General features: G+C 47.3%; 1 pseudogene; it reads left to right on the top strand.

Annotated features, from left to right (window-relative positions):
• The first annotated feature begins 1,573 nt into the window (after positions 1–1,573).
• Positions 1,574–8,975, top strand: LOC123067234 (LEAF RUST 10 DISEASE-RESISTANCE LOCUS RECEPTOR-LIKE PROTEIN KINASE-like 2.1; annotated as a pseudogene).
• Positions 8,976–9,370: the final 395 nt, after the last annotated feature.

Below are 9,370 nucleotides of genomic sequence, written 5' to 3' on the forward strand. Positions count from 1 at the left end.
TGGCGTTTCGGACCGCGCACGCGGTTATTGCGCCTCCACTGGAGCTCCCGGAGCGGTTGCGCGCGCACTAAAACCCAAAATTTCCACCGCGGCTGTTGGGATGCTCTTAGCCTTCTCCTTTCCAGCCCAAAAAAAACACCCTCATGCACTTATCAATCTCTTCCAAGACCCAGTCCGGTGCGTTCAGAACATGAAGTTGATGAATCGGCCGAGCAGAGATCACGGTTTTAGCTAGGATCAGCCGTCCCGAGCGTTGGATGAGACCCCGCTGCCATGCCGGGTTGATCTTTCTGATCTGATCGAGGAAGGGCATCCAATCCGCGCGCGTCATTTTCTTTATGGCAAGGTTGATTCTGTCAAAGTCAAAAAAAAAAAAACTATGGGCGGTCACATCGGAGATACCCTGGCCCCTCGGTCTCTTGTAAAAATTGATTGATAAGTGTACACTATGGGCGGAAGAACATAGAGAAAGAAACACATCAAATCTTGCAAAAGAACACAAAGAAAGAAACCCGACCTGTTTTGGACTTTTAGAAGCCACGGTACCTGTGGAGCAGGGGACAAACACCGGGTAGCTAGGGAACATACATCGAGCACCGCGTCTTCCACAGGATACTCCAGTTGAAGGCGAGAGGTTCTGGATTGCATCGACGCTGCCGTGGCTGTAGCCATAACTTGGCTGGTGTGCTAGCGTTTGCTCCGACCTCCTCCACCCAACGCAGAATGGCTGCCATACCGGTGTTCGTAATGGGCGGCGATGTCTGCTCCATCATCCCGGATGCAGCCATGCCCGGCTAGCCACCAGGTGCGAAGGACATCTTCCCCGCACGATGAGCGTGTGCCGCCACCGCCGCTCTACATGCACGCAGGTCGCTGCCACCTCACGCTGTTGCCGCAGGAGCCACGTGCGGGGTGCGTCCACGATGCGCGACTTGAGAAGGGGCTGATGCCCACGATGTCGATTCTGGCTAGCTCGATGCGGCACAACGGCGGAGGCGAGACACTACAAGGAAAAGTCGGGGGCGATGGAGATCCGGAGCCGCCGCTCCTGGCGGCTGACTTCAGCGGCGACGACAGCGAACCGATGGAGGCATGGCCGGACCCCGTGCAGGAGAAAGGCACGTGTGGGCACATGCTCTCGTGGTCACGGCCTCGTAGTGGGCTACGCAGCTCTGGTAGCCGTGCTGGTTATAGACGTACTGGACCCGGCGGAGCAAACGCCGCCGTCCATCGGTGAGCACCGGACGTAGACGCAGCCGTTGTCGCACGAGTGGCGCCGCTTGCCAGGGTGCTCGCTCTGGCATCCCATGAGCCGGCCGCAGACTGCATGCATGATCATCAAACGCCGGAGCATGCTCCATACATACGGGCCGAGCCGACACAGCGGCGACACAGCAGAACGGCCCCAACCGCCGTGCCGGCCAACCACAGCCCCCCGGGACCGAGGAGGCCGACCCGGACGCCGCGGTCCATTACAACAAAAAGAAAGAGATGCCATGGAGACAATATACGTGAGACCGAAGAAGACCTACTACAAAATATGGCAAGAAGGACGATCTATTATAACCCCGCAATGGTGGCGATAGAGGGCGAGGTTTCGAGATTAGACGACGACAGCGGCGCGAACCAGAAACTAACAGCAGACTCTAGATCAAACGATGGAAGCGTCACCGATCAAAAACACGAGGAGCGTCTAGATCACGCGATCGAAGCGACACCCTTTTTTGACTGGAAAGCGGCACCGAGAACCGAATAGATGGATGCACGACACCACAACTCGATCAGGAGCCACGTGCAAGCCACATAAGAAAGGAAGCCTACGGAAGGAACGCTAGACAACCAGGTCAACGGCCCAAGAACAATCACATCAGCCTGGCCCAAAAATGCTAGACGTACGGGAAGATTTTACAAGAGTTAACGGACTAACCCTCTCCCCTCACTAATCTCCCCCTCCTGATTTTCAGGATGGGGCCCGCTTCATCTTAACAATCAATCAACACATCCCACCTAAGCCTAGCCTGTAAAGCTCCTGTAAAACCCCTGTAGATGTAGCATTGCTGCAGCCTGGCCCACATGCAGCCAAAAAATTATAAGCGAACCAAAGCAATCGCCACACCCGTTCAAAAAATTTGAATCAAATTACTGAATACACAAGACATTTGTACACACCCACATACCAAAAAAGGGCACGTGCCACATCCAATATTCACCATGGGTCACTTTCAATCAATTGTATCAATAATAGAGCGTAAACCTTGCCGGATATAGAGGCTTGGGTATGGATCCCTAGCTCCAAAAAGATACATGTACTCATAGGTAATTAAAATAACATCTTCTCGTAACGATCAGCTTGGTAAAGGAGGCTATGGTGTGGTTTTCAAAGGAAGACTACATGATGGTGGTCCAGTTTGTTAGAATAAATTCGAGGCATACCGTCGATCATCCGAGGACCAAGCAATCACACGAGCAAAACACCGAGAATTGTTAACGAGATTCACTGATATGGCTACATTCCCGGGGCTTGACTATGGGCGCTCCTCCCCATGACACCGTCACAATACTGCACACCGGCCACCTGGGCGCTGGCACACGCTGCCGGCTCCCCCTTGCGCGCCTGTGCTATTATGCTGGCATAGGTTACATCATGTGTCTACCCCCGCTATATATGAGAGGCCTAGGATACAAGTGTCCTACTAGGACACGACTCAACATCCTATGTAAACACAATACAACTACAAGTCCAACTGTAACCTACCTTGTACACTATATTCGACACAACTCTAACAAACTCCACCTTGGCGAATATTCTCCACCACCTTGAATTCGTCAATGCGTCAAACTTCCATGTACATTGGACTTGAGTTTATCCCGTAAGTACCGCTGCTACTCCGAAGACTCCATATGACTCCACTTGCAACTTGTAGTCCCTTCTTTTCTTGACCACAGTCAACACTCGAGCAAAATTAAGTTCCTTGTTACTCTAGTTTGTGCTCCCAACTTCCAGAGTATCCGTCCAACGCCATCACACACTGATCACTGACCTGCGTGAAAAATGAACAACTCACATATTGGGTGTCACACATAAGAATTACCTGAACTCAACGTCACCGCTCCTTTCTTGACCGCCTGTCTGAAACTTGAAGGAATTTCACCGTTGCATGTAGTCATCCCGAGTCAAATTCACAGTTGTCTCACCACATGTATGACCACCAGAGCCCTGGCCCGTCTCCATGCATCGTGCGTACAACACGCCTCACCGTTATTACCGCGTCGAGCCTCCGCTGTCCCGGTCGAGTCTCAAGGGTTGCAAAACCACACCACTCAACCCCCACTGCAGAGTACCACTGATCATCACCGACCGATGATGAGTTTCACGCTTCCATCAGACCACTGGGCTCCAGTCTGAACTAAGTGTCACTCACTTTTTTTCCAGCTGAAATAGGCTTCGATTCTCTGGATCCTTACACCGTAGCCCCTCAATCTAGCTCCACCTTCAACATGACTCCATGGTACATGATCAGTCCACCCTCACACCCCGTCGACTTAAAGCTCCCACTACTAGGGAAAAGCCTAGGAGCAGCGCGGGTTTTGGGCCTATCAATAGCGCGGGAAGGAGCGCTACTGATAAGGCGCTACAGCTAATGCTTAGCAGTAGCGTGTCCTGACCCACGCTACTGCTAAATTGACTTAGTAGCAGCGGTTCTTTAGAACATCGCTACTGGTAATTAGTAGTAGCGCTTCTCCTTACCCGCGCTACTACTATTATTTAGTATTTTATTTCTTTTCTTTTTCATGTTGTATTCATACACCTTTACATAAGTTTTCATACAACAGGAATTTAGAGATTGTTTTTACATCATAATGAGTTATTACATCATGGGGTGAAAGAACCGTGGACTAGTTTCAAGTGGATGTCCATCCACTTGAAACTAATCCGCGGTTCTTTCACCCAATGATATAATAATATCATCATCATCATCATATCATTAACAACTTAGCATCATAATACATCATTGTCATATAACACCTCCTCAATATCATCGTTTTCATCATTGACATCACATAACACCTCCTCAAGATCATCATTATCAACTCTAACACATTACCACATAATAAACATATTGTACCTCATAGGACCTATTACATTCAATTAAGACCTACTACATTTTCTAAGGTAAAATAACAAAAAACAAGATAGCCCCTGACTCTCCATTATGGAGAATGGAGATTAGCCTGTCTCCCATTCTTGCCTCACGCTGAATGTTACTTCCAAGAACCTCCTTGCGAATGTCCATATATTTCTTCCATTCTCTGATGATCATGTGTTCACGGGTTTTAGAAATCCGATATGCACAGGTGAGCCCCGTAGATTTACTTGGCAGTATGTTCAGAACTGAGAGGCGACCATGCAGAGACATCAGATGAGGCACACAATCCATCGGGAGTTTCTGTTGAAAAACATAATAATAACTTCATAGTTAGCAATGATGTGCTAGTTTTAGAAGTATGCAAAAAATGCACGGATGTCGTAATATTAAAAAATCTTACCAGGGTATCTCCAGAGAAGTTATCGTTGTTCAACACATGCACTAGTGGCACGTATTCACCATAATTTGGAGGAGTTCGATAATAGTCATTGTAATTCTCAAGAAGAGTACAAAATGCGATCAGATGATTTTTCTCCTTATACGTTAATTGGGTGCCTTCGGTGTAGTGGGTTTTATCTACCATCTTCCGCACAGTCTTTGAAGAATCAAAATAAGCTGCCAATGGAAATAAGCTATCAACTATTTTGAAATAAACAATATAAATTAGTTAATAACTATGTTTGAGAAACTCACATAGCGGTACAATCGGAAGCGTATCAACAAGGACCCAAATGTCTTTATTGTCTTTCTCGCTGTCAGGATCACCAAGATCCATGGTGACAATCATACCCTCATAAAAACCATACATTTTGCAAAGTGCTTCCCAATTTTGGCAACCAAAATTGGTTACGCTCTGAGCATTGTACAGATTTACTTCAAAATCCATATCATGATGGGTCCTTAGGTGTATTTTCTTTGTTTCGAAATTTTCATGGTCTTCAAAACCCATCCTCTCCAAGACATAGCGTCTTGCATGGCATGGCATAAGCTAGTCGAATTGTAAAATATGAAAATTAGACGTTGAAATAGTTGAAGTCATGCTTAATGGAGAAAAAAACACTTGTCGTTGTTGCGTACCGTTTCACAATCGAAGGTCTCCTCGAGCTTAATGCTGAAGCGCCGATCGTCGTCCAGCCAAACGAACCTGTCGCACATACCTCGATCGTCGTGGCACCAGCTACACTCCCCCGGGAGACCGTCGTCGTCCGAGTACGACATTTCCTACAATCATAATTCAAAGATTAAACTTGTACATATTCTAGCACAAATCATGCCAGAATTCACGACAAAATCCGGCATAACCTTTGCTAAAAAAGGACATATCGAGCGCCTGAAATTTACCGGAACGGAAATTAACCAACACTCCGGCAAAACATAGGCCACTCGAAGATGTAAACTGAACATGAACGGCCACTTGGGCAACCACATTCAATTTGAGCAACAACACAAGATATACAAGGATATTTGGCTGCTCTCACCTCGGTGTCGGAGGGGATCGGTGACTGGGACGACGTCGGGGATGTCGGAGGGGGTCGGTGACGGGGACGACGGAGGTCACCTGAAACCATATAAGTTATCACTAACAACAAACATGACATGTTCAACTAGTTTTATTAATTCAACTAGTTCTTACTAAATATAAACTTACTATAAATAGAAAAAAACTAGTTCTTTCTAAAAATAAAATAGTTCAACTAGTTATATTAATTATCTTACTAAAAATAGATTAGTTCTGTTAATTCAACTAGTTCAACTAGTTTATTAATTTACTTACTAAACTAGTTCAACTACAACTAAAGTAGTTCAACTACCAATACTACTACTAAAAATCTAGTACTAACTAAGCAACATCTAGTACTAGCTAACCCTAAATTAACATCTACTACTACTAAATCTAGTACTAACTAGTGGCAGGGGGTGGGGGGCGACGGAGAGGTAGCTAGGGGAGGCGAGGTCGAGGGCGGTGGGAGGAGGGCTGCTGGCGGAGGAGGGAGGAGGGGCGGCCACGGGCGGAGGGAGGAGGGCGGCGACGGAGGAGGGAGGGGCGGCCACAGGCGGAGGGAGGATGTGCGAGGAGGATGGAGGAGGGACGGAAGGAGGGGAGTACCTCGGCGGCGGACGGACGAAGGCGGCGGCGGCGGCGACGGACGAGACGGTTGACACGGGCGAGAGTGAGAGTGAGTGAGAGGACCGGTCGTGCGTGGGGATAAGGTAGGGATAGTTGTAGCGCGTTTGCCAAAACGCGCTACAGCTAACCTGAGTAGCAGTAGCGCTCTATAGTAAAGTGCGCTACTGCTATAGCTAGCGGGGGGGCCAAGGTCATGGCAACTATAGCAGTAGCGCTGTAGGCTACACACGCTACTGCTACTTCCAAGTCAGTAGCGCGTTTGGCAGACACGCGCTGCTGCTAAGTAGCAGTAGCATGGTATTTTGAAGAGCGCTGCTGGTAAGATTCTATGTATAGGTTTTTCCCTAGTAGTGTCCATGTGTACATCACCTTGAATCAACCCCGCGCCATAGTCTTGTCGAAGTCACACAAGCACTCAGGCCCGTGCCGCGTGTTTCCACGCCCAGCAGTCGGTCACCATCAGCATCACGCTCCTACGTCGTCTTTGCCGATCCCACCACCGTCTTCTGTACCAACCGACTTGCGTCGATCCTGTCAGACTGTCCAATCCGACCCAGACTCCCAGATCATCTTCTGCAAATTTCCATCCATCACATGATAATTCCATCTTAGCTGACATGACTTCCTGCAACGCTTTCAAGCATCCCTGTTGTGCCAACAAATATTTCACCTGCGAAAAATTAACCGAGCTCCACTACAATGCCCCAAGTACACAAGCAAATCCTGATGAGGTACACCCCTGTGGACTAATAGCAAAAATCGTGATATGCTCCTGGCTCAATATATGATGCTAGCGTTGCCTGCCAAGTCGCTGCTTTCCAATGGATGCACAACGTGATGGTCCTTTTCCTTCCGCTCAAATTGATCTGTCGTGTCTCTGTCCCGTCGTCCTATGGTGACCCAATGAGGCTGCTCTTATTAGCACCTCACGTCTCCGCCTCAAGCACGACAGGAGAGTACGCTCTCCACAAAGGACTCGATCCCCTTTTGGTCTCCAAACAAATCTCGAATGATGTGTGCTAATTCCAACTGAGTCCAGCGCTACGCGGACATGCATACGCCACGGGCCGCTGCCCGATCCGTGAGCCTCCGCCTGCACTACCCGACGGGCCGCTAGCGAGCTAGCCTGCCATACGAGCCGCTGCCACGCCCACGACTGCTACTGCGATCCGCCACCACATGCAGTCCAAAGTCGCCGAGATTACGACGCTCCCACGATACCGCGCTTCCGATCTAGCTCCTTCCAATTGCTTTTTCGATCTCGCCGAGAACCACGTCACTACGGCTTGCAATCTCAAACTTGATACTTCCTCTAAATCAACAATTCACAGCCTTCGAACAACCTAGCTCATGATACCACTTGTTAGAATAAATCTGAGGCATACCGTCGATCATCCGAGGACCAAGCAATCACACGAACACAACACCGAGATTTGTTAACGAGGTTCACTGATATGGCTACATCCCCGGGGCTTGACTATGGGCGCTCCTCCCCATGACACCGTCACAATATTGCACACCGGCCACCCGGGCGCCGGCACACGCTGCCGGCTCCCCCTTGCGCGCCTGTGCTATTATGCTGGCATAGGTTACATCGTGAGTCTACCCCCGCTATATATGAGAGGCCTAGGATACAAGTGTCCTACTAGGACACGACTCAACATCCTATGTAAACACAATACAACTATAAGTCCAACTGTAACCTACCTTGTACACTATATTCGACACAACTCTAACACAGTTGCTATGAAATTCTTGCATGACTGCAAAGGAAATGGGGATGAATTTGTGAATGAGGTTATGAGCATTGGCAGGACCTTGCATGTCAATGTTGTTATCTTATTTGGATCTTGTTTGGAGGGATCGAAACGAGCTCTTATATATGAGTACATGCCCAATGGTTCCCGGGATAAGTACATTTACTCAGAGGACCCCAAAGAAATTTTAGGATGGGAGAGGCTCTATGCGATAGCAATAGGGATTGCTCGTGGCCTCGAATACTTGCACCATAGCTGTAATACACGTATCTTCCACTTTGGTATCAAGCCCTAGAATATCCTTCTAGATAAAGACTTTAGCCCAAAGATTGCTGATTTTGGTCTAGCTAAATTGTGTCATACAAAGGAGAGCAAGCTTTCAATGACTGGTGCTAGAGGAACAATTGGGTTCATCGCTCCAGAAGTTCACTCTTGAACCTTCGGAGTGGTTTCAACAAAGTCAGATGTTTATAGTTATGGAATGATGCTTTTGGAGATGGTTGGAGGCAGGAGAAACGTAAAATCAATTGTTGAAAATTCCAGCGAAAAGTATTTTCCAGACTGGATTTTCGACCACTTTGTGCAAGATGATGGATTACAAGCATGTGAAGTCACAAGAGAAATGGAGGAAATTGCGCGAAAGATGACCTTAATTGGCTTGTGGTGCATACAAATACTACCTGCATATCGACCTACCATAACCAAGGTTCTAGAAATGTTTGAGAGAAGTTCAGATGACATGGACATGCCACCAAAGCAAAACTTCTCTGGATTGATGTAAGATATTTCTCTATTCATCTTTGTTTCATTAATTTTCAGTGAAGTTGCTATATTGAACGATTTATTTCAGTAACTTGACATACGTGCTTATCTCTCATTTCAGTGAAAATTCAGCTCACAATAATAATGTACAAAGTGCAAGTTCTACCAGATCTGAGGTGATTTGACTTGTAAATTCAAAAATGCTACAGCGATTGCCAACTCTTTGAGAATGTGACCAGTACCAGAGTTAAACAAGCGAAGTGGAGTTCGGCATTGTATCACAAAACAAACAATAATTGCTAATGCATAATTGCTTCGAAATTCCTTGGTTCCCGTCAACCATCTCAGACTTCAAATTTGCTTTGGAATACCACCACTTTCCTTCTTTTGCTTATAGAAATTAGAGAGAAGGTCAATACGGTGGGGATCTAAGGGTGGAATTTACAATTTAAGTAGCCTGTGCAATAGGGGTGCAATAGACCCTTATTCCAGGCATGCATAAAGTAGAGTAAGCTAGCACTATCTGGATCAATCTGTAACTTGCTATTCTGGTTATAAACAGAACTATAGTTGAA

This window comes from Triticum aestivum, chromosome 3B, assembly GCF_018294505.1.
Source record: "Triticum aestivum cultivar Chinese Spring chromosome 3B, IWGSC CS RefSeq v2.1, whole genome shotgun sequence".
Taxonomy (NCBI): domain Eukaryota; kingdom Viridiplantae; phylum Streptophyta; class Magnoliopsida; order Poales; family Poaceae; genus Triticum; species Triticum aestivum.